This window comes from Camelus bactrianus, chromosome 13, assembly GCF_048773025.1.
Source record: "Camelus bactrianus isolate YW-2024 breed Bactrian camel chromosome 13, ASM4877302v1, whole genome shotgun sequence".
Classification (NCBI taxonomy): Eukaryota; Metazoa; Chordata; class Mammalia; order Artiodactyla; family Camelidae; genus Camelus; species Camelus bactrianus.
The window spans coordinates 70,080,629-70,102,590 of record NC_133551.1 but is presented as its reverse complement, the minus strand read 5'-3'; positions in this window follow the sequence as shown (position 1 = coordinate 70,102,590).

The window sequence follows — 21,962 nt, the reverse complement described above, 5'->3', positions numbered from 1 at the left end:
TCTAAGTGTATTGCATGAATTCACTTATTTTCACCATTGACTGATGAGGAGTACTACTATAATCCCCATTTACAGATAAGAAAACCAAGGCTCAGAGAGGGGAAGTAACTTGGCCATGGTCACACAGCTAATAGGTGGCAGAGTCAGAAGAACCTAGGCAGTCTGAGCCCAGAGCCCATTCTCTTAACCGCCATGCAAATTGGTTTTGTGCCCAAATGACATCCATGCTTCTTGAAAGCAGAAGCACCCACCACAGCAAGAGTCTGTGCATCACAAGGGTTGGTGACTGACCTGCCCTCCTCCGCTCTCCATACAAAGGCCCTTGGGCTCAGTGTTCTCTCCAAGGGACTGAAATTCCCTTGTAGACACACCACAGTTGCAACGAAACTAATAGTTTCTGCTACAGTTAGCACCTGCCATGTGCCATGCCCAGTGCCAGGCCTGTAGACAGTGATTTCATTTAAAGCTCACAGCATTCTTGCAAGCTGCTGTTCTCCCATTTCACAGATGAGGCCACCGAGGATCAGAGAGTTCTTATAATTTACCCAAGTTCAGACAGCTGGTAAGAAGAGGGCTGGAATTCATGCCCAGATTTGTCTGACTCCATCTGACATGTGAAAAGTGGATCTTCCCAGGGAAACTGTCCAGGCCTAAGATAGTTCTGGAAAATCAGGCCAAGAAAATCCTAATACCATCAATATGAAGTGCCTAAACCCCAATATTCCTGTATATGTCACCCACAAGTACTTTGTGAGGCAGCTGTCTGTGGGAACAACTTTTCTGCACCAACCCCAAAGTGCCTAGGTCATAGACAGTCCTCTGGAATCATAACTCCTTGGCCCCACCTGGTTCAGATTTCTCTTTAAGAGCCAAGACACAGAGGTTCCCAGTGGATATGGCCGTGTTTGATGTGCTAGAAAGAGATGAGGATGGAATCAAGACAGACCTGGGCTTATATACAGGGTCATTCACCTTCCAGCTGTGTGACCTTTGACATGTTATTTAACCTCTCTGAACCTCAGTTTCTTCTTCTGTCAAATGAGGATAATGATACTTAACTAGAGGACGTAGGGAACATAATTAAACATCCTTATTGCAACCACAAAGCTGTGGCTTTCAGGTCCCACTGACCTCTCTACCCCTAACCCATATGCATACTGGCCTTTAATCATTTTTATTCAGTTACTCAAATAAACAATTGTCTTTCCTGCTTAAAGTCCTTTCTGTATGCTGCCTCTTCTGCCCATACTCTGCCAAAAGCATAGACCCCAAAGCATAGTCTCCCTCCTGCCAAACACACACAGGCACATACACACCCATGTATGTGCACACAGACACAGACACACACACCACAAAGAGGCACACATAGGCACAAACATATCACCTGGGTAATCCCCACACATTCTTTATGTTATAGAAACCTGAATCCGATCGAGGGACTAAATGACACATAGAGGGTTGGAGAACTCAGGTTTATTATGCCGGCGGGCCCAGAGGAGTTAACACTCCAAGCTCTGGACCCTGTCTGTAGGTTTACACAGGCTTTTATAGGGTTTTAGTTCTCAATTAAGTTTGCACTATATGCAAATGAGGTGTTACAAATGGACCAATCAGGGGTGAGCTTTTGGGAACCAATGAAATTTTAGGGGTAAGTTTCGTTTTCCTAGAAGCAAGCCGTTTTACAGAAGCGCAAAAGTGGGAAAGCAATGGCCCTGCCTGGGACGTCTTGCTGGTCCCTTTGTCGCATTTGCCCCTTCATTTAAATCTCAGCTTGCTTGTTCAGGGAATCCTTCCCGAGGTCAGACTCCTTGGTTAAACAATTGCAAAGAACCACGGTCCTTTCCTTCCTTGTGTTTATTTGTGTTTTCATTTACTCCCTCCCTGACTCACAGGGCACTGCCTGCTCCTCTCCCGTGGGCAGGAACCATGTCTGCATCTGCTCACCACCACGGATCACCCAGACTGGATCCTGACTCCACTGCTTACTGTCTGTGTAACCTTGGGCGAGCTCACCATTCTGTGCCTCCGTTTCTCCATATGTAAAATGTCAAATAATAGCACATACCTCATAGGGCTGTTGTCAGGATTGAGTTACTGTAGTGACAGCACTTAAGACAGTGCCAGCCTCAGAGGAAGGAGCATACAAGAGTCAGCGGTCATTACTTGATGAATGAATGAATGTCTGGAAGAGAAGACACTCAGTAGATGGTAGCCACTACTATTATTTTATTATTACTATCACTGCTTATGGGTTAACTTTTCAGGTAAGTGTGGCAGTGGTGAGTCAGTGTGTTACTAGACAGCCATTCTAGCTCCTCAGTACAGGGGCATAAGCATGCAGAGGGTAGGAAATCAGGATTCTACATCAGCCTGTCTGGGTCTAAATCCACATCCATAATTCTCGCTGTGTAGCCAGTGCTTCCATCTCTGCAGACCTTGGACGTTTCTCATAGACCTGTTGTGAGTTCTGAATGAGGTAACACCTGTACATGAGCAGCTCAGCTCCTTCTAGTGCTGAGCACACGGTCAACACTCAGAGAATGCGAGCCCCCTCGCCGATATTATTAATGACCACGGGCTGTCATCTGGGTCTGGACAGATTTCTCAAAATTATTCCTTGGAAATAAAGTGGGACTGAGTGTTTTCATTTCCTTCTTAGAAGAGGAGTTGTGTCATTGTCGTGCACAAAGAGTGGCACAGTTGTGTGTGTGAGTGTGCGTGTGTGTGTGCATGTGTATGTTCGTGGGTGGCAGGCCATGCTGGGCTGAAGTGATCCAGAGGCAAAGACCCTTGGCTTAGTTGTGTGTCAATTAGCAATGATTTCAGCTGCGAGAAACAGAAACCCTGCCTCCTGGGGCTCACATAGAACTAGGACTTATGTTTCTCCCCCTGTGGGAATTGGAAGGTGGGCAGTTGTCAGCAGGGTTCCATGTCTGCTCTGTGTCAGAACCGCGTCCCTGCGGTCCTCTAGATCTTTCCTCAGAGTGCTGCTTCTGTTGGAAGATAAGTGATGTGCTAAGTACCAGGCATCATGTTTACATCAAGCTGGAAAAATGGAGTAAGGGTGCGTTGAGGGGGTCCAGCCTCTCTTGTGGGAAAAGCAAATAAAGATTTCCGCTGGTGTCTCATTAGCCAGAACTGTATCATGTGGAAGAACAGATTGCGGGAGCCACGTGCGGTGTTGGGGGCTCAGGCAGCTCCCACCCCACAGTGGTCCTTAACTCCCCCCCAGTGCCCAGCAGTGACCCTGGTGACAGACACTGTTCCCTGGCACCATCCACCCTACAAGGAACCCTGTGGTCCCACCACTCCCCCACCCCCCAACATTGGTTATAACTCCATCTCCCCCCTTTCACTCTTGCTCATTAGAAAACAAAGAGTAAGGGAAATGGCCTTGAGTTTGCCCAAATTTACATTAAAAATGTAAGTCTGGTACAAACATCAGACTTTATGATGAGTAACCACTGGAGACATCTCCGTGGGTCGTGACAAGGTGGGTGAGAACAGCAGATGGAAACGGCCAAGACACAGCAGAACCCAATTTAAAATAAGCAAAGTGGGCTTCGTCTGAAAGGGGCTCATTTTGAATAACCCTCCATGTCAGCGGTGCAGAAAGTCAGCCCAGACGCCACGGGGCCCGCCTCACTCAGTGAAACCAGTGAATCACCTCCGTATTTCTCCGTCCTCTCTGCACTGAAACTCAAGATGGCGTGTGTGAAAACTCAGACCATGTGGGAGACGGAAGATACTCCTCTGATTTACGTTCTTTATGAGTTTAAATTTATGGACTCCTTCTCCTCCCTCCCCCAACACACGCACATTACTTTAATGTTCTTTTGATATGTATCTCTGCGTGTTCTCCATTTCTCTTATTTTCATTTAATTACTCATGGATTATTTTTCGTTTGCAAAGTAAAGTTTTGGGAAGGAATAAAAGCAGACCCGGCACATGAGGCCCATGATATCTGCTTGCTGGTGTTTCTTTCTCCATTCCTCCGAGTCTTGGGAAATGGGTGGAGGTGGGGGTCAAGTCCCCCAGCCCCCACCTTGCTTTGTGAATCGTGAACGGTGGCTCTCAACCATGGTAGGAGGTGTTGTGCATGTAACTGGTTACTAATAATAGAGTTTACAAATGATTTACTCTTTTCCTTTTTAGTAAGCTGGAACAAATTCAGGATTTTTAGTAAGAGCAGGGGTGGCCTTCTGGCAGTGAGCAGGAGACTGAGCAGAAGCAAAAGTGTGTTTTCCCTGCACCGGGAGGAGAGCGAGGGCTATTGTTGATGCTGTGTGAGCAGCTGGGGTGGTTAAAAGAATCTGCCCACTGAACAGTTGTTTACCGAGCTGCTGTTGTGTGCCAAGCACCTTCTTCAGTTTAGATCACATGACAGGGGAAATACGGACATCTTCCCTGCTTTCTTGGAGCCTACAACCTGGTGGGGGAACTAGATGAGAAATGAGACAAATGGAGAAAATTATTAGACTGGGATAAAGCACTGCATTTAATCAGTCATGGCTGAAATAAAACTACGTAACAAACGGCTCCAGAAGCCTAGGGGCTTATTTCTCACTCGTGGTCTGTGGGGAGCTGTGGTTCTGCTGGTCTCAGCTGGGCTTGGCCTCAGGTGGCAGGCCAAGTTCAGGCTTGCGCCAGGAGTCTCACCTTCCTTGGCTCAGCGGTGCCTCGCATGCCTTCTCATGGTGAACAGCAGGAGTTTGAAAGGTCCCACCTGGCCTTGAACACATTTGAAGGTCTACTCAGATCACATTTGCCAAAGTCCATTAGCCAAAACTAGTCACATGGCCAAGCCCAAAGTCAGCAGGGCAGGGACTGTACAGAATGAGAGAAGCAAATACTGGCCAAACGTAATCAAGCTTATCACAAGCATTAAGAAGGAAATAAGGGAAAAGGGGTGCTGTTTTATGTAATATGGTTTAGAAAGACCTTTTGGGGGCAGTTGAGGGACACTGGAGCTGAAAAAAATCCACCCTGTGAAGAGAGGAGAATGGTGTACTTGGCAGAGAGACCAACACGTGCAAAGGTCCTGTGGCAGGAAAGTGCTTGGCGTGTGGTGAGCAGGGAGGAGAGTGGGCTGTGGGAGAGGTGGAGAAATAACATAGGGCAGGATCTACAGGGACTAAAGATTTGGGGTTTTATTCCAGTTTTGATGGGCAGTCATTGAAGGATTTTAGGTAGTGGGGTGATATAATCTGATCTGTGTTTTCAAAGGTCCCTGTAGCTTCACTGAGGAACCTAGATTAAGATAATGGCCTTGATGAAGGTGGTGGCCACATCAATGGGAAAAAGCAAATAGGTTGGCCATATTTAGGTAAGAGGTTCAAATGCCAGGTATTACCAACATTTTTCTTGTGTAACCAAAAAAGATTTCTTTCCCACAATTTTTTTTTTTTTGGCATTTCATAAAATCTGAGTGCATTGCTGGGGTGTGTTCCCACCTGTGAACACCATCTGTCTCAGGAATTGAGGGGAGATGGAGGTAGAGAGTCCTTGTGTAGCCTGGATGTGGAGGTATACACCCCGCAGGAGACCCACCCTGAATTCTGCAATCTTGTGGCTCCCAGCGCCTTGGGAAAGAAACCACATTTGTGCCAATGTCAGACTCTCAGCCTTGGGGAAGTTTGATAGAATCTGCATGTTAGGACAATGAAGCCTTCACCAAGAGAATTCATGGAAATGTCTTAGGTGGAAGGCTTGGCCTCACAGTCCAGTGAGCCCAGGAGGTTACATGCCTGGACCACAGGTCATTTGTACAGCTGGGCCTAGGGTTCCATCCAGAAGAATGATGACAGCCAAATGCACACTTCTTCTAACTCACATAGCCTGTTGTGTTAGCTGTACTCGCAGCGTGGAGAAGCTATGGCAGTAGAACCTACAGGCCAGAATCAGTGGACGAGGGGTCCATCCTGAGTGTCACTGCCCAACGGTTCTGAGAGCTGCAGCTCGCTCTCCTGCAGACCTGCCAACTCCCCACTCCTTACTCCAGACCTGTCTGCTTGGGAAAAATATACACAGATTTTCATCATGGGATTAAGTCGATTTTGGCTGCCCTCTAAGCCAGCCCACCAGGGTAGAGCAGAGGCACCCCTCCAGCCTGGCCCTGCAGGGATCTGCCTGTTCCTGTGACTCACACCAGGCTCTCAGCCCCCTCTTTACCCTTCGATGAGGCTGCTCTTCCTGTCGGGAAACTTGGCTTGATGCTTCACAGCCCTGTCAGAAAATGAAGCGAGACATATGCCAGCAGCAGGATGCATGCATTAAACACAGAACCCTCTTCAGATCACGATTGTACAGGCCTGTACTATATAGAAGACACTTGGCAGGCATTCACAGGAACCAGGTCCCAAACACGGAGAACTAATCAAGCATGAGGCAGTCCCTGCTTTCCAAGGCTGGTCCCTTCTTACCTTCTGGGTCTCAGCCCAGATGTCACCTCTGCCAGGAGGCCTGCCTTGATTACTCTGCCAAAGTCAGGAGCCCTGTGTCACTTCCTTCCTATGACACCACCTTGTTTTCCCTTTATGGCTTTCCCTTACTTATTTGTATATTTGTGTATTATGTCTACCACAATTGGACTATAAGCTTCAGGAGGACTCAGATCTCCTCCTCCACTGTACCTTGCTACCCAGCACAGGACCTGGCACTTGGACATTTGATAGATACACAGATAAATGAATGAAAAAATGGGACATGCAGAGAGGACAAGTATCATCCTTTATTGATAATATCTTTCACTATTTTAGGACTGACAGGCTTCCCCTGAAGCCTTTCCAGCTAAATGCCGTGGTTGAAATGCATGACAAGTTTGGGAGCTGAAGGGCCTTGAGTCACAGCAAAAAGGTGGAGGAAGCAGACAGGTCTATAATGAAGTTGTCGCTCATTCTCAAATCAGTGCAGACCGTAATGCGGAAGCGGGTATGGCACCTCCCGTGTTACACCAGCAGGGACCTGAGAAAGTGAGCTGAGATCAGCAGGCAAGCAGAAATCTCTACGGGAGGTTTGTGAACTTTTCTTCGGAATCCCAAAGAAGATTCAAGACATATCTGCCCAAAGGTGGAGCAGATGAGATTGTTAACATTAAGGAAATTGTGTGACTAAAGATGAGGCCCCTCTAATAAGAATGTTTTAGTTGATCATACCTACTGGGCTGTATGAAATTATATGCCAAATGGTATGTACAAATGTCCACATACAGTTACCTGGGGAGAGGATGATAATTTTCTCAAGAGTCTGTGATCTCTAAAAAAGATTAAAGACTGCTACTCATTGGTGCCTTATAGGGAAGGTCATATAGAAAATAAATTTATAGCAAGTAAAGGTGAAAATGTATCTTTCTTCTTATTCACCAAAAGTCACCCCTCCGCTTGCCTTGCTGGTCATTGAGAACAGTCTGAGTTGGGAGGAGGGTGGTTAGATGTGGTTCAGTGTCAGCTGGGGACTGGTTGGGGTTATGTGAGTAGTGGGTGTGGTGTGGTGGGGGAGTGGGTAGAGCATGACATTAGATCATGGCATTTTTATGTGCGTCTTTACCTGGATGCCTTGGCCCTCCACATCCTATCTGGGTTTAGCTCTCTAGAGTACATTTCACTCCAGGTTATAGACTCAGGATTCTTAGGACCCTATTCCTGCTTGGTGTTTCCAATGATTACACAAAGAAGCAAAGAAGCAGATGTCAGTGTTTCTCAAAGTGTAGTCCGTGGACTACCACATCAGAATCATCTGGGAGACTTTTTAGAAATGCATATCTCTGGGCTCAAGCTCAGACCCCCTAAATCAGATCTATAAGAATGGGGTAAAGAATCTATACCTTTAAGAGGCTCCCCACATCATTCTGATGCAGGACACAACTTGGACCTTGGTCCCTTAGGGGCTCTCAAATGTTCTCCAAGTTGACCCCAGAGCGAACACAGCCAGCCTGTGTTCTTCTTCCTTCCTATCGATGCCTATCCAGTCTGTCTGTCCTTCAAGCTTATCTCATCTCCCATTGCATTCAAGAAGCCTTTTTCAGACTTCTCCATCTTTCACTGACTTTTTTTTTTCATGAATCCAGCACCCAGATATCTTGCCGCCTTCTCTTCCCATGTATGTGATTCTCGTGTCCTCAATTCCATTATCAGCAATGGCTCCTCAAAGGCTGCTCTGTGCTCTATCCAGTGCCTCATTTATCTTTAGCAGCAAGGAGGGTATTCAATGAACAACCCTTCCTCCAGAGTGTACCCAACTCTCAAAATGTTAGCAAGTCCGCTTTAGACTCTACCAAACAGAAACCAAGCAATCTTAGTTTCACAGCTTCGAGTGTTGATGGTGGGGATGTCTTGCCAATTGGAAATCCTAGGCTCCCTCTGCTTTTGTTTTCCCACAGCGGCCCTTCTAGTTGGTATTTCCTCTTGCAGTGGTAGGAAATGGGCCCAGAAGAATTTGAATTACACTCTTCGGTGCAAAGAGTTGGTGCAAGACACGAGCTGGCCGCAGTAGTTTGCAAAGAAGCTCAAAGAGTTTCAGCAGCCCATGTTTGGCTTTCATCCGACACCTCAACTGGACGCTTTCCTTTGAGGTTCAAAGGCTTCAAGGAAAGGGTGTTGAGCTCAGCATTTCCCTGAGGATGTGGTCAGGACCTTGAGAAAAAAACCCAACTGGGGCTCAGGCCAAAATATGCGCGGAATGGCTGCACATCTGTGCGCTTCTGACCCTTGATTTCCATCTCACGAAGCCTGAATGTCTTCGATAAGCTTCAGTGAGCATCTGGAATTTTGGAAGTCTGCTGAAGTCACATTCCATTCTGAGAAAGTGGGGTCATTCCCCAGCATCCCGTCAAACACTGCTGCTTTGCTTTCAGAGGTCACACCCATAAGGAACTGGACAGTGGATTCATTTCAGTGCATTTCCAGCAAACCAGGAGGCTTAACCGGTGGACTTCAAATATATTCCCAAGGGTACATCTAGGTTTTATAAGACCATTCAAAAATCTCTTTTCTCATGCATGTGGCATTATCACACCACAGTCTTCATGCATGACATAATTACTTTTTGCCTTTTCCCTTCATTCTTGAACAGTTGACCAGGTAGCCGCTCCTGGAACTCGTAACAGAGATGTCAACTGTGGAAGCTGATGATGCCCCAGGACCGTGTCGCCTTTCAACAGAACATTCTTTCTGGAAGCCTTAAGAAGTACGGTTGCTCTGCAGTCAAAGCTTGTTCTTTTTCAATAAGAAGATAGAGCTATGAGCCCTTGAAAGAAAGATTAGCATTAAAAAATTAATAATACACATAATGTGGCTCTTCTCTTTTTCTGCATATTCACATATCCCTACATTTAAGTAAGGGTATGAGTCTGCTGCATTCTCATTAGCCTGTGTCAGCTAAGGTTCTGCAACCTGGATTGAATGGAGCGCTTCCTCACCAGAAGACAGCCAGCTGAGGAAAAGACTGCGATGACCAACAGCTACAGTAATGTACAGCTCAGTAAGAGCCACATTGGGAGCAGAATCTGCTCCCACAGTTTAGGAAACAAATTACAAGCCGTAATACCAACACTGTTGCAATTTACGCCTTGGCATTTAGGGATGTATTAGAGGGCCTGACAACTCCCTGAGATTGAATGCAACTGCAAATGTGTGTGCCCAGTTGAGTGTTGATGGGGACAGAGTCTACGGCTCTCATCTGATTTTCAGAGGGATCTGTGACCCAGGAAAGGTTGAAAGAACAAAACAATGGTGCATTCAAGATCCAACGGGCCTATTTGCTGAACCTAAAAGCGGGCTGCCTCACATGTCAATGCGATCTGAACTCTGAAGACCGTGCAGGAAAATATCTGAAATCAAGATCACTGCAGATCATGTAGAGGAACCTGGTTGTCTGATTGGAGAACGACATAAGGGATAGGAGTCAGCTTTTCTATTTATTTTGTTTTTAATTGAAGTATAGTCAGTTACAATGTGTCACTCTCTGATGTACAGCATAATGTCCCAGTCAAACACATATATCCATTCTCATATTCTTTTTCATTAAAGGTTATTACAAGATATTGAATATAGTTCCCTGCACTATACAGAAGACATTTTTTAAATCTATTTTTATATATAGTAGCTAATACTTGCAAATCTTGAGACTTTCCCTGAACATTCAGGTGGCAGAGTTTCTGCTAGGAACTAGAATTCCAAAGATAAATTGACCTCAGCTCTGTCTTTAACGGGCTCACAATCTACAGTGAGAAGCAAGGCAGTCCCCTCTGCTTCTAAAATTATACTTCATGTATCTTTGCTCTTCTGTAGGAAAATCCAACAGAAGCACCCTGGTTTCAGCAGCAAGGGGCTCCAGCGTTAATGGGTTGGAGTGGAGATGTTCTTGCTGCTTTTGGAAACCCCATGAGAGTTCAGAAAATAGGAGACCTCTCCCTCCCTCTGGAAGGCACACTCATCTTGCCTGTCTGCTCACTGCGCCTTCTCCCCATCAGGGGAGGAAACATAACAGTTTCTGTTGTGAGAGGTTAAATTGCTTGGCTGACTGTTGTGGCCCTGGGTGGGATGAAAGCAGACATCGTTAATGGAACGTGTAGCTGCATTTTTTGGTGGATCATTCGGGAAAGTATTTAACTGGAGAACATTAGCACAGCTTGGGCAGAAGGGTTTTGTGGGAAAACGAAATCCCCATGTTTCTCCATCTTTGCAACTGCTCCCCAAGTGCAGCCTTTTAAGGGGAGCTTTGGCAAAGCCAGCATATTGGGGCTGGCTCTGAGGGCCCCTGGACCACACCTGAGCTCAAACCCAATTGGTCATTGCTTTGTGGTCCTCACTGCTCATGGCCAGTTTGTCAGAGGCTCACAGCCTCTCCAACGGGCCACCTGGAAAGGATTGAGAGGGATGGTTCAGCAGAGAGGAAGTGAATTTTGGGTGGAATGGGCTTTGGTCTCTGTCTCAGCCCTTCCTGATTCCTGATTTTTGGATCTAGGACCCTGCTATTGAAAACGGCCCAGCTCACCTTTACTGTGAAAGTAAGCAATCCCAGGTGACTCCTGGAAAAGGAGCACCTTGCTGTGTGCCACCAGGGGGACCAATCCCACCCCATGACCATAGGGGATGGTGACCAAGAGCAGCTAATGACAGATCACAGTATGATGGGTAAGCCGCTAGGACTGCCTCCTTCATTAAGGCCTCGATGTTGTAACATTTAGCTCCAAACCAGCCGCATCTAAAAGGTCCAAGGCTCTACGTAGAGACACCTTCACAATCTAAGATAATTCTTTGAAGAACAGGCTAAGATTGGCTTTTCAAGCATTTGGTCTCTGTTGGAGGTTTGGGTGTGAAATTACCATAATTTATAAACCTTCATGTCCCCAGTTCATTCTATTTCACTCAGTGTTGTGAGCAAGGGGCCCAGTTCTGCCGTTCCTTCCAATTGGTTTGTTCTCCAGGATCTGCTCATCTCACTTACACTGAGTTGAGCCCTAAAGCATGGAGCAGAAAACAGAGCACACAGTGGGGTATTTAATAAAGGGATGTTGACCCTAAGTGGTCCCACAAGTTCATATTCTGCCACCTCCTCTGTGAAGTCCTCCCTGATCTTCCTACTGAAATAAATCACTTCTTCCCTCTCACATCTACTACCCTTTGCACCTGTCTGACAAAACACCCTGCAGTGCTTTGGCAAGACTTATTTACTCCCATGGGAGCCCCATTGCTGCACTCTCCCGGTGCCAAGCTAGACACTCAAAAACTAGCATGAACTTCTTGGTTAATTATGAAGTCTAACCAGCCTGACGTTTTGGGCTGCTTCTCCCTTCAATAATAATCACAGCTATCACTGCCACCTCCGTGGTCCAGGCAGCCTGGCTACATTATGTCATCTATATGTACTTCTTGCTACAACCCTCTAGTGGAGGATGCTATAATTATCCTCCCTTACAGGTGAGGCAGCTAAGCCTCAAAGAGACTGAGGCGCTTCCCCCAAGATCATTAGCAATGCTGGTGCTAGATTTGAACTCCAGCCGACTTAACTCCAAAGATGGTGCTGTCAATCCTCAGAGACCCGTGACAGCCTCCAGCTGGGCAATGGTTCCTAGTGTTGAGTTGAAAAAAAGACCTGTGTACAAAGAAGCAATAACATATGGTGGTTAGCTACCCCTGGAAATAGTGGATGAAAGTTTAATGAGAAACACACATGTGCAGAGTCCCACAGTATCTCCTCACAAATTATTCATTAACTAGAAAGGGAGAAATAGTAACTTTACATTGGAGGAAACACTGGAGATACAACCTTAAGCAAGTGATCAAAGCCAACAGCATCAATATGGAGGCAGAAAAGGGTGGCTTGTGTCTCCTGGTGTGAGGCACTAGTGTCCTGGTGAAGGACGCAGCGTCACTCCGGTCTTCCTGCCAAAAATGCAAAGACCGAAAACTGGAATCTCATCACGAGGAAACATTAGGAACAGGCTACAGAAAACTGACCTGTGTTCTCCAAAAATACCAAGGTCAGGAAACACGAAGAAAGGATAATGAGTTGTTCTAGGTTACAGGACACTGAAGGTTCCAGAGTAAAGATAACTAAATGAGGTGCATGTTCTTGGGTTGTAGCCTGAACCAGGGCAAAAATAGCCATATTGGACATTACTAAGTGATGAGACTTGAATATGTACTGTGAGTTGGATAACAGTGTTGCTCATTGTTAAATTTTCTGACTTTGATTACTGTCCTGTGATTATATAGGAGAATATTCTCAGGAAGCACAGACTTCAGTACCTAGGGTTATATGGGCACAATGCCTCCAACTTACTCAGTGGTTCAGGAAAATATAACGTGCGTACGTATGAAAATATATAGAAAGAATAATAAAACCAGTGAGACCAAATAGAAATAACAGGTAGATCTGGGGAAAGTCACGTACAATTCTTGCAACTTTATAATTTTCAAAATTGTATCAACATTAAAAATTGCAAAAAAATTTTAGAGTAGTTTTGGAAATACGGGCTCTGGAGATGGACTAACTGGTCTTAAATCCTGAATCTGCCAAGTACTGGCTTTGTGACCTTAGGCAGGATGCTCAGCCTCTCTGCGCCTCAGTTTCCTTTCCTGCAAAATGGAGCCAATGGAGTACTTACTCCTAGGACTTTCTGATAATTAAATGAACTAGCACATGTAGATCAGAAGCCAGTGCCTCATAAGCACTCACTAAGTGTAGCTAAGATTTTCAGTAAGTGTGAAGGTCAACTATTCCAATTTCTTCAGTATTGTCCTGATGTGTATGAATTCCAGTTTGTCTCCAGGGGTGCAGTTCTAAAGATGAGCAAATTGTTTTTAGATTTGGAGGCCATTTCATCAAACACATGCTGTCCTTGAAGGACTTGAATGCAGTGTAGTTAACAAGAATTAATGAGAAATTGGCAGCCTGGTATTTTTGGCCCCGTCAAAACGTGTGGTGTCTCATTGCTAATTAAGTCTGCACATTTTCCCCAGAGCAATGCCACCTGTAGGTTTGCCTGATTTATGTGGTTACTTTTCCAAATGGCAGCTACCTGAAAGTTTTTGGAACCTGAGAAAAATAACTAGAATTTTGAAAAAAGAAATGGGGTCTCCTCAAAATGCAACAGGATGGACCCTTTAAAAAAAAGATAGATTTTGGTGATACACCACCCTTTGTCTAAAACTTCAATTTTAAGTCAGAAAACTATCGTTCAGTTGATAAAGATTAATTTCTACCTACTTGTTATAAGGTACCATGCAGGACACTCCTGGGGGCTGGAAGGTGAATAGGATATGGACCTGTTCTCAAGTTACACAGAAGAGGACCTCAGTGTCTGGAGCAAAGTGAACAGATTGGGAGAGTGGAATGGGATGAACTCAAAGCAGTGGCCAGAACTAGATTTCTGGGGCCTTAGAGGCCATGGGAAAGGAATTGGGTGTGATGCTCAGTGCCACAGGTATCCACTGAAGAGGGTTAAGCATACGAATGGCATGAATTGACTTACATTTTGGAAAAAAATAAATTCTGGTAGTTGTATGGGCCACGTCCAAAGCAAGAGGATCAGAGACAAAGCCATCATAGGTCATCAGGCAAAAGAAGTTGATGGTCCCTAGTGGTGAGGAGAGTGGAGAGAGCCCAGTTCCCCGTCCACAGTTGCTCTGAAGACAGAGCCATCGGGACTTGCCAGTGTGACTGGGTTGGGTTGGAGCAAGTGGCAATGCGGGAAGCGCAGGAGCCAAGGATGGTCCTGGCTTTGAAAGAAGGAGGGAATGTGAAGTTGTGGGCCTGGGACAGATGATGTCCTAGGCAGAAAAATGTGAGTGTGAGGAGAGAAAATGGTGCCCACGTCCAGGGAAGCAAGAGTAACTGGGATCTTTCTGTGGAATGAGGTGCCAAAGGGAAAAAGGTGGGGGATATGGTTGGAGCTAGAGTGGAAAATGCCAGACCAAAGAAAATGAATTTCTTTCTGCAGGCAATAGGGAGCCACCACCGGATTTGGAACAGATTAGAAGACTCCCAGCAGGCCCCCAATGGTTAGAAAGAGTCCACCACTTTCCTAATGACACATTCTTGTACTCAATGACTTAACGAGTATTTTGCACTTAGCATAAATCTCCGTTGGTTCCATGGAAAACACACACACCCACACATTGCCTACCTCACTGATTTTTAAAACGCTTTCAATTCCCTTTTAGGGCTGCTGGTGGGCCGGCGTATTTACCAGACTATTGGCAATTTCACACATTCAAATTACAACCTCCAACTTCTGCAAATAAAAGATCTTTATGTTCCCCAGTTGTGAAGTTTACTCGCAATTTCTATGCAGAACGTTCCGTCTGTGCTTGCATTCAGAGGCTCCGTGAGCGCATCTGCTCACTGCCACGTTTGAGAATTCCCAAGAAAAAGGAGGTTTTGTTGTAAAAGGCCTGGCAGCCCCAGCTCTTTCCAGAGGAAGCCTCCCAGATGCTGTGCTGGAGTGAACCTGTCACGACAGAGGCACCGACCCCAACGGTTTGGCTGACTATTTTGAGAAGTTCAACACCAGAGGAAGGCCGCAATGATGAGCTTGATAAGAGATCCAGCAGGCTTTTTTTCTGTTGATGAGATGCCGTGTTTGGGGCTTCTGTGTGTCATTCTGTCACTCAGTAAATATTTGAAGTAGTGGATGTGAAAGGCCACTGTGACTATAGTGAGAAACGGAAGGTTAGAGGTTTTTCTCATCACCTGTTGAGTTGCCGGTCTACACTGCACCACAAGAGGAAGAGAGGAAGGCATGCAGGGGAAGGTTGTGATTAAACAAGGACTTTGCAGGCAGGTAGACCTGGGTTTGAGTCCAGGCACTACCCTGTATTGGCCACGAGACATTGAACTTTACCTCTCAAAGCCTGTAGTTTCCTTACCTGTGCAATGGGATAATAAGAATGACTTTGTGGAGTTGTTGGAATCCTTCTATTAGATGATTTGTATACAGTTTTCATCTCATAATAAGCTCCCAATAAAGCTTTAAAAATACCCCTCTCCTATAACCATGTTGAGGGCAGTTTTCTACATTAAGCCGTTAGAGGGATGATAGGGCTCTTGGGGCTGGAGAAACTTAGAGAAGCAGCCCCAGGGTCGTGAAATAAGCAGGAAGGCACCATGGAGACCAGAAGCTGTCGCTGGGCAGCAAGCCGCAGAAGCTTGTCATCAGGGCGTTGTAGTTCTCTCCTGTAGGATTTCATACAGTGTATTCCAATTGGAATACTACTAACTAAAGAGAAAGGGTCACGCCTGATTCTCCCTTGTAGTGGTTCCAGGGCTTAGCACCATGCATGGCCTCCGGAAATGCACTGATAAGTCCTGGATGGGTGGGTGGAACTAAGGAGGGAAATTTTAAGAGACTAACATCCTAAAGAAGAAGAAATCAGTGCAGATGTATGGAGGTGGGGATCAGACGGGGCACGACCTTGTTTTGGCTAATAGTGAGCTCATGATGCTTGGGGCAGGGAATGTGTCCTAGGGAACTGCAGGAATGTAGATGTCTCAATATTAGAACCAAATCCAGGGTCCTCTGTAGGCTGGGAAGGGGTGGTCACCTGAGATCGAAGTCAGTCGGGGCGTCTTCAGCTGGAGAATATCAGATGAAGAAAGAGATTAGGAGAGTTGGTTTGACAGCAGCGTGGAAAAAAACAACCTAGAGGGGACGAAATAAGTCTGCGGCTACCATGGGGAAGCAGAGGGTGCAGGAAATAGAAATGACTTTGGAGTCAGTGGGCCCCGGTTCAAATCCTGGCTTGTCTGTGACCTTAGACATGTTGCCTAATGTCTCAGAGTCTCTGTTTCCTCAAAATGCCTGACGCAGACTCCTTTTTCCTTCTCCTTGCAATTAAATTTACTTTGGGAGTATCTTTAAATAATAATAATATTGACACAATACTGAGTACTCAGTTGATGGCAGGCCCTGGGTCAGGGCTTTGTGGGCATTCCCTAACTTAATAATTATGACAATTTTAGGAAGTAGATAAAATTATCATCCCCATTTAATAGAGGGAGAAACTGAGATTTGGGACAATTTAATGACTAGTGAAGTCTCTCTCAGCTGATGGGAGAGGCAGGATTTAAGTTCAAGCCAGCCTGGTGCCTGAGCTTGCATTCTGGACTTTTTATTAAGCTTTTGCTGACGTGTGAGTGCGTGGTGAGTAGCCTTCTAAAACAACTCCAGGTGGTTCCTCCCTCCCAGTATTCACACCCCTGTGTAGTATCCTGCCTTTGAGTTTGGGCTGGACCTAGTGACTTGCTTCTTAGAGCGGAATATGACACATGGTGAGAGGTCACTTCCACGATTAGGATACACATGACGGTGGCTTCCATTCTGGGCAGCGCCCGGTTTGCTTCTTGGCTTGCCTGCTTTGGTGAAGCAAGCATCCATCCTGGGGAGGCCCGCATGGCAAGGAGTTGGGGTTGGCCTCTGGCCTGCAGCCAGCAAGCAGCTGAGGCCCTCAGTCCAACAGCCCATGAAGAAGTGAATTCCACAGTCGCATGAGAATTGAAAGCAGAGCTGCCTCCACTGAGCCTGGAGGAGAGACTGCAGCCCCAGCTGACATCCGCTTCAGACACCCTGGGGCAGAGGACCAGTTAGGTTTGTGACCTACAGACCCTGGGTGGTAATAAACGTTGTTTCAAGCCCCTGTGTTTGGGGGTGATTTGTTATGGAGCAATCGATACACAGCATGCGTAGAGAAAAGTGTGTAAATCGCCACTGTGCAGCTTGGTGAGTCTTCCCCAGGGAAGCACACCCGTGGAACCAGCATTGCAGTCATTGGTTGGTCAGGAGAAGCAAGGGACAGAACATCACCAGCATCCCAGAAGCTGGTGCTCATGCGCCTCTCAGGCCGCACGCCCCTCCACTGCAAGGAGCATTTCTCTCTTGATGTCTATCACCGGAAATAAGTTTTGCCTGATTTTAGATTCATAAAAATGGAATCCTGTGATAAGTACTCTCTTGTGTGTGACTTCTCTCTTGGAGCCTGCCTTCTCAATCTCTCCCTAAATCTCCTCATCAGTGGAACCAAGTGATCTCACTGTGACTTACCTTGCTATGATTTTCATTTATCCCGCATAACTAATTCTGTGTATTTTATCCATCCCATATAATAATTCTGTGTATGTGTTCTGCAAAACAAACATCCCAAAACGTAGCTGAAAGAAAAGTTCAGCTTTTTGTGTCCATGGAGACATCATGCTTATACTTACTATAAACCATTTAAAGAAATTGAACAATTCTAAAGGGATCCTCTGTTTTTAGCCCTGTGCCTTCCTACACCCTGGGAAAGTCACTTCACTCTTCTGGGCCAGGGTTTTCTCTTGTGCAAAATTAGGCAATTTGACCTCATTTTAAGTTCCAACTTTGGGAGTCCTAAACTTGTAAGAAGAACTTCTGGTCTAGATCATGACCCACCCCCTTACTCAGACATGTTGACAAATTTAAGTAATTTTGAAAATCTAGTTTAATTGTAATTCATTCCAAAGACACATAAAATTGACCACTTGGGATGAAGAGATATTATGAAATGAAATAATAAATAGGACGTGATCTCAAAGGGTTGGGAATCATAGTTCTGGGGAAAAAAATGATGGCTTAGCTTTTTGAAGTGGAAAATGAGGCCAATAAAGACAAATTACAATGATAATTGCCTAGTTCTAATCAGTGGCAAATTATGGGTAAGTGGGTAACTGGGCAGTTAGTCCCAGAAAAAAAGCCATTTGCTCTGTGATATTAGACACAGATTTGAAAATTTAGCCTTGAATGAAAACATTTTTAACTCCCATGGGCAATTTCTTTCCACTTCTGTACATTTAATACTTCCAGTTGGTTATTCAGAGTTTATACAGCCCTGTGTTCGCCTGGACTTACACCAAGAAGAAATGGTGCGACTTGTTGCAAAGGGCAGCGAGTTAATTCTAAGGTGTTGAGTTTTCCCTGAACCTGTGACACCTACTGGGGTCACCTTGCAGCTAGATTTGTCTAAAGGTTCTATGGTAGCTTTCTACTTAAAGCTGATCAGGCTTAGAACCATAGAATTTCCACACCTTATTGACCAAATCACTTTTTTATTAAAGCAAATGAAAGGAAGCATTACCCAAACTCATTGCTCTGACGGACTTGATCTTGCCTTGCTCCTCTTCAGGGGTTTCATGGTCACTCATCCTTGCCTCTGCTCCCTATGCTCTGGTCACGTGGGGTTCCCATCAGTTCTTATATTCAGACAAAACACTTTATGCTTCTAAGCCTTTTTGGCGTATGATTGGCCCCTCCTTTCAAAAAGCATTGCCCTGCCCACCTTACCCGGTAACTTCTTCCCTATCCATCTCTCTTACTGCATCCTAATTCTTACAGTGACGTACCATCATTCTTCCACTGTTTAAAAGTACATTCTTTATTCAGCATAACTAACATGCCATAAAGTTTGCCCTTTTAAGGTGTACAAATCAGTGGTTGCTAATATATTCACACGGTGTGCAATCATCACCATTATCCAATTCCAGAACATTTTTTTTTCATTCAAAAAGAAACCCATTACCCACTGGCAGCCACTCCCAATTCCCACTTCCTGCAAGCCCCTCCTGGAAACCGCCAATCTAGTTTCTACATCTGTGGATTTGCCAATTCTGGACATGCCATATAAATGGAACCCTGTTAACATGTGGTCTTCTGTATCCGACTTCTTTCAGTGGACATAATGGTTTTCAAGTTTCCTCTGTGCTGTAGCATGTTATCAGAATTTTACTGCCTTTTATAGCTGAATAAATCCCATCATATGGATATACCACATTTTGTTGTTTGGATATACCACATTTTGTGTATCCATTCATCAGTTGATGGACAATTGAGTTGTTTCCCCCTTTTGAATATTATGAAAACTGCTGCTGTGAACGTTAATGTACAAATGTTTCTGTGACATTTACTTTCTTCATTTAATTCACTTGTTCTTTTTCTGTTTTCACACTCATGATGAAGTGGCCATGAGGACAAGTTACTCATCTGTTTCATTTACTGCTGTTTCCCCAAAGCCTTGGCACAGTGCCTGGCAACTACACATTCGACAAATGAACATATAAACAACAAAACAGTGAAGCAGATAGTGATTATAGAATTTATTTTTTAAATCAACTTTATTGTTACAATAAATTTCATACAATGCACATAGCCTTTACACCCAATAAAACGTACACACTCTAAGTGTACAATTTGATATTTTGGCAGATGTAAATACTTGTGTAACCACCACCACAATCAAGATACAAAACACTATAGTCAAGGTATAAAACATTTACATAACCTTAAAATACTCCCTTGTACCCCTCCCAGTCCACGTCTAGCCCCAAATCCCAGCCTTAAACAAACCTTAATCTGCTTTCTATCACTAGGCTAGATCTGTCTTTGCTGGAATATCGTATAAATGGAATCACATACTATGTATTCTTTTGTGTCTCAAGTCTTTCGCTTCACGTGTTTTTGATACTTATCCTTCTTATCTCATACATGGATAGTGTGTTCCTTTTAACTGCTGAGTAGTATTCCACTGGAAGTATATCCTGTAATGTATTTATTTATTCATCTGGTAAGGGATATTAGGATTGTTTCCAATTTTTGCCTTTATGAATAATGCAGCAGTGAACATTCATGTATACACAAGTTTTTGTGTGGACATATTTTTTTTTTCTCTTGGATATAAGCAGAGTAGAATTGCTAGGTCAATGGAGAATGTCATTTACCTTTATAGAAGCTGCCCAACTTCTGCCCAAAATAGTTACACTATTTTATATTCCCACCAGCAATTCATGAGCCTTCCAGTAGCTGCACATCCTCACCACCCTTTATCAGTCTTTAAATTTTAGTCCTCTGAGTGGATATGTATTAGTATCTCTTTTTGGTTTGTGTTAGAATTTCTTTGATAGTTTCATGATTTTGAGCATCTTTTCATGTGTTTTCCGGACTTTGGTGAAGTATCTGTTGAAATCTTTTGCCCATTTTTTGGGGGGGGGGTTGTTTGTTTTCTTAAAATGTTCTTTATAATTTCTGGATATAAGTCCTTTGTCACGTATATGTATGGCAAGTATTTTCTCACAGCCTTAGGCTTACTTTTTCATTTTCCTAATAGTCTTTAAAAAAGAAAAATATTTTAAATTTGGTACAATCCAATTAATCATTTTCCCTGTTTTCCTTTATGGATTATGCTTTCTGTGCTCCAGTTAAGAAAATTTTTGCCACTATCAAGATCACAAGGATTTTTTTTCCTGTTTTCTTCTGTAAGTTTTATAGCTTTAGCTTCTATGTGTAGGTCTAGGTGGGTTTTGAGGTGATATTGTATGTGATGTAAAGTAGGAGTTGAGACTCATTTCTGTACCCCATTGGTCCAGCATCATGTGTTGAAAAGACTATTCTTTTCCCATTTAATTGCTTGGATCCTTTTTGAAAATCAATTGATCATACATGTGTGCATCTATTTTTGAACTCTTCCTTCTGTTCCATTGATCTATATGTCTGTCCTTATGTCAACCATCCGGTCTTGATAACTGTAGATTTGTAGAGAGTTTTGAAACCTGATAATGTAAGTCCTCCACTTCCGTTCTTTTTAAAAACTTGTTTTTGCTAGTCTCAATACTTTGCATTTCTATATAAATGCTAGAAAATCTTGTTAATTTCTATAGAAAATTTTGTAAGATTTTGGTTGGGATTGCACTGAATGGGCAAGTCAAATTGGGGAGTATTGACACATTAAAAATATTAAGACTTTCAATCCATGAATATGTTATATCTCTCAGAGTTTTTAAAGGCCTTCCTCAATATTTTCAGCAATATTTTATAGTTTTTAGTATTCAGATCTTATACTTATTTTAATGTATTTATCCCTAGGTGTTTCATATTTATATGCTACTATAAATATTATTTTTGCATTTTAATTTCTAATTATTCATTGGTAGCATACAGAAATAGAATTGATTTTGTATACTGACCTTGTATCATGCTGTCTTGCTAGACTCATTTATTACTTATAGTTGCTTTTTTAAAGATTCTTTTTAACTTTTTGTATAGATGATTGTGTCATCTGTAAACAAAGTTTTACTTCTTTTTCAGTCTGTATGCCTTTTATTTCATTTTCTTCCCTTATTGCACAGCCTAGGACATCTCAAATTATGTTGAATAAAAGGGAAGAGAGTGGACATCCTTATCTTATTCCCGGACTAGTGGAAAAACATTCAGGCTTACATTCTTAAATATGGTATTACCTGTAAAGTTTTTTGGTTGTTTTTATTTTTTGTAGATGTCCCTTATTAATTTGAAGAAATTTCCCTTCTATTCCTACTTTGCTGAGGATTTTTTTCTTATCATAAAAATACATTGAAAATGTCAAATGCATCTGTTGAATTCATCTTGTGGTTTTCTCCTTTATTCTATTAATAAGGTGAATTATACTGTTTGATTTTCAAATTTTAAACCATCTTGGCA